This window comes from Gymnoscopelus microlampas (assembly GCF_963454915.1).
Source record: "Gymnoscopelus microlampas genome assembly, chromosome: 6".
NCBI classification, from domain to species: Eukaryota; Metazoa; Chordata; class Actinopteri; order Myctophiformes; family Myctophidae; genus Gymnoscopelus; species Gymnoscopelus microlampas.
This window is the reverse complement of record NC_139943.1, coordinates 541,950-550,618: the sequence shown is the minus strand read 5'-3', so window position 1 is coordinate 550,618 and position 8,669 is coordinate 541,950. Positions and strand designations below refer to the sequence as shown.

General features: G+C 42.8%; 2 protein-coding genes across 2 annotated transcripts in view; both read left to right on the top strand.

The window, feature by feature from the left end:
• The window catches only part of kcnq1.2 (potassium voltage-gated channel, KQT-like subfamily, member 1.2), a gene marked incomplete at both ends in the record, with an annotated part of 592,759 nt that overhangs the window by 181,445 nt on the left and 402,645 nt on the right, over window positions 1–8,669 (top strand). The gene's annotated exons all lie outside the window — the stretch shown is intronic.
• pparab (peroxisome proliferator-activated receptor alpha b) overlaps window positions 6,823–8,669 on the top strand; it is a 79,157-nt gene continuing 77,310 nt past the window's right edge. The window contains exon 1 of the mRNA XM_084060409.1: window positions 6,823–6,970. The gene's annotated coding sequence lies outside the window, so the exon portion shown is untranslated. The remainder of the gene's footprint in view (window positions 6,971–8,669) is intronic.

Below are 8,669 nucleotides of genomic sequence, written 5' to 3'. Positions count from 1 at the left end.
TTTAAAAGCCCTCAAAGGGATAGTTCACCCCAAAAAATACTTTTTTTCTAACTTTTTGGTTTCTGCAAAACAGGATGACCAGGAGACCAGGCTAGGTTTGTTGAGTGATAAAACAATTAATCTGGGGACCCCCATTGGGGTCCCGGCCCACAGTCCATTGCCCACAGTCCACTGTCCATTGAACTCCATTGAGCGGTTCCTCAAGCTAGCTAGAGCAGTGGTTCTCAAACCTTTTCATGTCAAGGACCCCCAAATTTATATACATTTGTCCACAGACCCCCATCTGAAAATATATTGAGCCAGGGACCCCCAGAAGAGAAGATGTGTGTTGCAAATGCAAAATTTTCAAAAGAATTTCAAGATTTTTCAAAAAGTGTTCAAAAATAGCAGATCTACAAGCTTCGTGACGCGCTGTGAGCTTGTAGATCTGCTACTTTTGAATAGCCAACTTATAAACGGATAAAGTGGTTAACTACTTTTGCTGGGGACCCCCTGGAACCACCCCGAGGACCCCTGCGGGTCCCCAGACCCCACTTTGAGAACCAATGAGCTAGAGCACATGAGCAACATGCGGCCCGGGGACCGGAACCGGCAACCCGTGGCCCGTCTCAAACAGCCTCTTATAAAACTCTAACTTAAATCATTGTCCAGTGTGTGGAGGTCAGCATGACCCGATACAAAGCTGTTTGTTCAGTAACTGGGTCTCCCTGTCTCTCCTGCTCTTTAATAAACAGAAAATATATTTAGTGTGGTTGCCCTAACAGGGCAACCAGACTATAGTACTCTATACACTTTCTTCCACTTCAAGATAAACAATATTTCGAACCGCATCTCCTCCCACAGTTTTTATCCCCTAATGTTGTGCCATATATCAAAATGACCGTCTAAATCGGGAATCGTGCGCTTGTATTTTGCTAAGAGATTGGTTAAATAGTTTAATTGATATTGATTTATTAGTGCATTAAATGTCCCCATCCACTTTAATGTAAAAGTGAAAAAACTCAAATTCAAGTATTTTTTTCTCAGAAACCGTAAGAGCTAGAGTTATCAGATTTGGAGGGATAATTCATAATATTGTCCGAAATTATTGAAAAAAATATCACACCATTCGGCCTCATGGTGGCGCTATAACAGCCCCCTTTACGTTTTGGCCTGTAACTCTTGAACCGTAGGTCCGAAAATCAAAATTTCTTTTCACCTGGATTCCTTGGGTCACTACGCATCTCCCCATATAGGCCACGCCCATTTGCGTCAGGATAGATTTTTTGATATTGATTTATTTCTGCATTAAATTTCCCCATCCACTTTAATGGGAATTGCAAAAACTCCCATTCAAGTATTTTTTTCTCGGAAACCGTAAGGGCTACAGTTACAAGATTTGGAGGGGAGGTTAATAGTTTTTTGCGAAATTATTATGAAAAGAATCACACCAGTCGGCCACATGGTGGCGCTATAACAGCCCACTTTACCTTTTGGCCTATAACTCTTGAACCGTAGGTCGTAAAATCAAAATTTCTTTTTCCCTAGATTCCTTGGGTCATTACGCAGCTCCCCATATAGGCCACGCCCATTTGCGTCAGGATAGATTTTCCGCCATTTTGAATTTTCTTCAAAACACACTTTTTGCTCCTTTTCCTACAATTATTTTCCAAATCTCACAAAAATCGGTACACGTGATCTATGGACCCATGCGATAAAGGTATCCAAACGGCATTTTGATAGTCCTTACCGTTCGTCCGTAATTGGCTTCCAAAGTTAGCGGGAGGGGCCCGTTTTACAAAGAATGCCAAAAATCACGAACGAAACGTCCAATCGATCCCAGATTTCAATCGCATGTCGAGGGTGGTTTACTCAACAAATCCCCAAAAGCATTTCCACTTTGACCCATAGGGGGAGCCACAAATGCGCAAAATGTAACCGTTCGATGCAAAAACATGATTTTTGGGGGGATCAATCCTCTCAAAATGAAACGCAAGCGATCTCAGGAGTGACGACACGATGTAATTGGCGCAGCCTCCGACGTTATTCCTCCCGGCGTATTCCTCGAGTCCCGGCGGCCGCGACCCGCGACCCGCGTCGGCGCAACCACACTCTGCAATTTCCCCGGAATTGCGACGCGTCTAGTTCCACTTGGGTTACACATTTCATCCAATCGGGAGAGAGAAAGATCATTTATCAGCTTGTGTTCCAGTTCCAATTTTAGTTTTGTTTCATCACTTCCCATTACCCTGTATCCTATATGAGTTCTCTCTCCTGATTGGATAAAAATGTTATCCCTATGAAATGTATTTTCTGTTCACTAAAGAGATGGAGAGATGGAGAAACCCCCTTCAGCAGTGGCAACATAGTCATTATTAACCATAACCATAGTCATCATTAACCATAACCATAGTCATTAACTATATAGTCAGCACCATAGTCATTATTAACCATAGTCAGCACCATAGTCATTAACTATATAGTCAGCACCATAGTCATTAACCATAACCATAGTCATTAACTATAGTCATTAAGTCAGTACCTTAGTCAGTATTATAGTCATTATCCATTGTCAGCACCATAGTCAGCACCATACCATAGTTATTAACCATAGTCATTGGCCGCCATCCATACTATTATTACATATACAATCATATATCTTGAAAACCGAACACTGTATGAAGACAACATTTGGCAGGTGTGTTGCTGAGGACCCAGGGAAATGCAGAATCAAGTTTGAACTGGTTTGGATGAGCGGTTCTTATGAAAGTTGCAATTAAGTGGCCCATTCAGAACAGGCATATATCCAACGGGCACAGGCACCAGTTGCATTCACAGATTGAGTGTAACAACAAAGAGTTACTGAGGCAAACATCAGGTATGTGACAAAAGTATAAATATAGCCTACTACGGTTTAAACAGTGTGTGTGGGGGTGGCTGATTTAAGCAGTCACACCTGGCTTCAGTCAGTCTGCAATACGATGCGAGAGTGCGAGGCGAGTCAGTCTAACTGGACTCAGAACTAGGTGTGAACACACCTGTTGTGCCTTGAGCTAATTGAGGCACACAGGATAAATACGTATTTTTTTTTACATTTGCAGAACATTGAGGCAAATGAAAAGGTGGGTAGAGGGGAGTATGGGCAGTGGGTGTGGGTGAGGAGGTAAGAGGGGGTCTAATCTAACGGTGCGTTTTAACAGCGGGCAACTCTGGGCGATGCCGGGCGATATCGCCCAAAAAGATAAAGAAAATCCATCTTTCATCGCCCACTTCGCCCGATCGCCGGCTCTCATAGACTTTCATTATATTTTGGGCGATGTTGCCCGGCATCGCCCGAGAATCGCCCGCTGTTAAAATGCACCGTAAGAGTTGGATGCCCCTCAGGTGGTAAGAGGGAAGTATGGGGATGTGGGTCACTGGATCGCTCCCTGGACACTTGGACACTAATCTCTCAAGAACAGATTCCGACCTGCGGTGGAATCTGTCGGAGCGGTTCGTCCTAACCAGTGCGCATTGGCTAAAAGTGGGCGTGCCTTCAGATCAGGAAGTGGGCCGCGCTTTACCCAATCAAATGTAGTGGGCGGGATTCACGTGTCCATCCACCATGATCCACCCTCCCCCCCTCGAAACTAGCCGAAACTAATTTAACAATAGCGTCCTCGGAGCGGACAAAACCACGGAAAGATATTCACATTTTAAATTACTCTTTCATCATAGAAACAAGTGGGCTTATAACCAAAACCATCCATGTTCTCTGGGAGAAGTGGTGTTAGTGTTCCGTGTAGAAATATTGTTAGTGGGAATGAAAACATGGTCGCACCAACCGGAAGTGATGCGCTATAGGCAGACATGAAACCGGTGTTTCCCTGCGCTCTAGTCTAACATTATACTCCTGCCAGACTCCACAGAATATCAGAAAAGCAGAGGTCGCTGTTTTTCATTTTCTGTGGGGTCTGGCTACGCGAGACTACTTGGACACAGAAGAACAAAGTTGTGGGGACCAAGAACACCCTGGGCTTCTCCATGTCTGACATGAAACCTTCCAACAGCTGGCATTTATCAAAAATAGCATTTTAGGCAATCCAAATAATAACCTTTTCTCCTTTTTAGTGATTCTAGTCCATTCACTCAGACAGACAGACAGACAGACAGACAGACAGACAGACAGACAGACAGACAGACAGACAGACAGACTAATGAGTATTTTTTTAAAGCAAGAACTCCAGTACTTTAACTCAAGTACAATTCTGACTGAGGAACTTTCACTTGTGGTTGAGTAATATACATAATCTCTCAAGAAGGTTTCCCAGATTGAGTAATACATGACCAGGATTAGGCTGTGTAGTGTGATCATAAAGTACTTTGTCCAGCACAGGAGACAGGTCACAGCATGGGGGTCAGCGACAGGACAGGCTAGTAGAGATGAAGCAAGTGGAGACGAGATATTGCAACCGACTGGACTGGGTTTTTGCACACTCAGCACTTGGCCAGAGTTGGACAAACAGATGCTCCCGGTTTATTGCAACAATTTGACTGGAAGCCCCGGCCAATTGGCCGCCGTGTCACCAAAGAAAAAAGCAGATTAATGGCTTGTCCAGCTGCCATGACCTGACTTCATTCTGCTCAACAAGACGCTTAGCTTTGTGCTGAATTAGCAGAAATGAAATATGATGGTGGGTCAACGTAGCCAGACCAGACCACAAACTTCTTCTTGTTTTTTCCAGGGTGACAAAATTAGGCTCTTCTGTTGTTCCATGACATAGCATAGACAGACAGACAGACAGACAGACAGACAGACAGACAGACAGACAGATTTTTTTTTACTTTACTGGAGTATTTCCAATTTTCATTAATTTTACTTCTACTCCACTACATCTCAAAGGCAAATATTGTACTTTTATTCATTACATTACATTACATTACATTACAGACGCTTTTATCCAAAGCGACTTACGACAACTTTAGTTTCTAGTTACTTTGTAGATTTTGATTATTATTACAAAACCACTTCAGACCTATATAGGCCTACTTTGGCAATTTGAAAATAGCTGATCTACAAGCTCATTTTCAAAGACATTTTATACACTTGAAAACTTGTGAAATGGGACCTTCTGCATAATGACTACTTTTTGGTACTTAAAATACATTTTGATGTCAATACTTTTGTACTTTCACCACTCAAGTACAGTACATTTTTAATGCCAAACTTGTACTTGTAACAGACTATTTTTTACAATAGGGTATTGAAACTTTTACTTTAGTAAAACATTACTTCTTCCATCCCTGCGGACAGACAGACAGACAGACAGACAGACAGACAGACAGACAGACAGACAGACAGACAGAAACTGTGTCATAAGGAAAGTCCTTTTCCATCATCATTATTACCAGCCTGTTGTCATTCCTTCATCCTGCCTTAGGGGGCGTCCTTTCCCCGCACACACACACACACACACACACACACGCACACGCACGCACGCACGCACGCACGCGCACGCACGCACGCACGCACGCACGCACGCACGCACGCACGCACGCACGCACGCACACACACACACACACGCGCACGCGCACACGCACACGCACACGCACGCACGCACGCACGCACGCACGCACACACACACACACACACACACACACACACACACACACACACACACACACACACACACACACACACACACACATACACAGCCATTATTAGAATGAAGCGCTGCGCTGCGCTCTCTCTTCCTATTGGCTGAAAGCATAGGTGTGTCAGTCAGGGGGCGGGGCGGTCCTCTCTCCAGCCAGCTGTCAGTCACGGTGAAGTCATTTCCGGCGGGCTGCTGCACTGGTTCTCAACATGTGGCCCGGGGACCACCAAGGGGTCTAAAATAAATGGACACTTTATGAGTGTGTAACTCTGAGACTGAGAGGTCCATTTGGTTCCATGCGTACAGCGTACATGCAATGGTGTAATGAAACTAAGTACATTTTAGTACTGTAGAAGTTCATTTTTTAGGCATTTTTTTCTTTTCTGGAGTATTTCCAATGTTCAGTACTTTTACTTCTTTTGAAAATACCAGATCTACAAGCTCACAAGGTGTCGCGATGCGATCTGATCTGCTATTTTTAAGGATTTTTTTTTTTAAACTTGTGAAATGGGACATTCTGCATAATGACTACTTTGTACTTTTGGTACTTTAAGTACATTTTGATACCAATACAGTACAATTGCAGTATTGATGCTTTTATTTAAAGAGTATACGGGTCCATTTGTTCCATGTGTGTAGTGTGTACTTGTCACAGTGTCGACCTGGTAATCATATCAAAGTGGGGGGGGGGGGTCAATCAATCAATCAATCAATCAATCGATCAATCAATCAATTAATCCAGTGATTCTCAACCATTTTAATGTCAAGGACCCCCAGTTTGACATGCATTAGGCACGGACCCCCATTGAATGGCATTTATACCTCTGGGACCCGAATTTATATTATAAAATCAATGTTAATTTAACTCTGAGAGTTACAGACCCATAAGGGTCCATTTGGTTCCTATCCATCATTTAGCTAGGGACCCCCTGGAACCGCCTCAAGTACCCCTGGGGGTCCCCGTACCCCTCTTTGAGAACCAATGAATTAATCAATCAATCAATCAATCAGTGGAGATGTGGTCATTTCCGGTGGGGGCGGGGCGTGCGGCTAGTGGGTGGGTGTATGGGTGCATGGTGGAGGAGGAGGAGGGTGGGTTGTGTTTCTGACAGCAGCCAGGCAGCACAGCATTAAACAAGGACACTGTGTGGGTCGTGGACGCTCGGATCGGTCGGTTTGGGGACTTTATATTTTCCTCCTCCTTCTCTCTGTGTCTCTCTCTCTCCTCTCTCCTGTGCCGGTTCTCCTCCTCTCTGCTCCTCCTCTCTGCTCCTCCATGCAGCGCTGACAGCACCCGATCACACCCGACATTCACCACGAGCATGACGGCTTCGCATCGGGCTGAACACCGTAAGGTATGGATGGATCCTGCTATAGATCATCCACAGATCTATAGATCTATAGCAATGTCTGAAATGAAAGCATTTGTATGCAGATCCATCCATAATGGATCCTTATAGAAATGCTTTCATTCCAGACAGAGTATAACAGCATGCTGTTGATCCACATATAGGAGGCTGTGGTGGGTTTGCATAGAAATGATCATATAGTCATTATAGACACATGGAATGTTTAAATGTTAATGAATGCACACAGACAGACAGACAGACAGACAGACAGACACTGTGCATGTGATCAGAGATATAATAGTGATCCAGTGTGATCCAAAAAGAGATTTCCCCCTTTTCCAGGGTTTAACATGCACATGCATGCATATTATTTTGTATTACTTTTTATTTATATATATTTTTTTACAGGTTGTCCTATCTATGTTTATACCCACAAGATCAATGCAATAATATCGATCATTATGTATTTTTGGGTTCAGGAATCATTCCTCCTTACAATCCAGGGCTATTGTTATTGTATGTGATGTGTGTGTGTGTGTGTGTGTGTGTGTGTGTGTGTGTGTGTGTGTGTGTGGGGGGGGGGGCTTGTGTGTGTGTGTGTGTGTGTGTGTTGCCTTTAATCTGATTTCCTCTCCCAGCACGCCTGCGCGTGTCTGCCTGGCTGCTTGCATATCGATGTGGTTGTGCTACAGTGCATTGTGATGCAGTGGATGGAAAGTAACGAAGTACATTTACTCGAGTACTGTACTCAAGTGCAATTTTGAGGTTCTTTTTTTTTTTTTTTTTACTTTGGAGTATTTCCAATTTTCAGTACTTGATACTTCTACTCCACTACATCTCTAGAGGCAAATGTTGTACTTTTACTCCATTGTAATTATTTAAAAACTTTAGTTACTTGTTACCTTTTAGATTTGTATTACTAAACATACATTAACCACTTAAGCTCTATATATTTCGGCTATTTGAAAATAGCAGATCTACAAGCTCACAATGCGCGTTCTGAGCTTGTAGATCTGCTATTTTCTGTAGATTTTTATATTTTGAAAACTTTAAATGGGACATTCTGCATAATGAGTACTTTTACTTTTGGTACTTTAAGTATATTTTTATGCCAATGCTTATGTACTTTTACTAACCAGAGTATTTCTACATTGTGGTATTGATACATGATACTTTTACTCAAGTAAAAAAAAAATGTGAGTACTTCTTCCATCACTGTTGTGGTGTTATTTACCCACCATCATTACTCAGTGCAATGGCTGCTTATATGTATATATGTATATATATATATATATATATATATATATATATATATATATATATATATATATATATATATATATATATATATATATATATATATATAACAAAACAACAAGCTGCATGTTGTTTTGGCTCAACTTAAAACAGTTCAGTTCCCTTTTTATGGAGGGCTTATGGAACAGGAATTCATGTTGCACTGTGTGTGTGTGTGTGTGTGTGTGTGTGTGTGTGTGTGTGTGTGTGTGTGTGTGTGTGTGTGTGTGTGTGTGTGTGTGTGTGTGTGTGTGTGTGTGTGTGTGTGTGTGTGTGTGTGTGTGTGTGTGTGTGTGTGTGTCAGTAATGCTACTGTGTGTTCAATGACTCACACACACACACACAGACAGACAGAGAGAGAGAGAGGGGGGGGGGCTTTCAGTCAGGTGTAGACCGGTCTAGATCATGT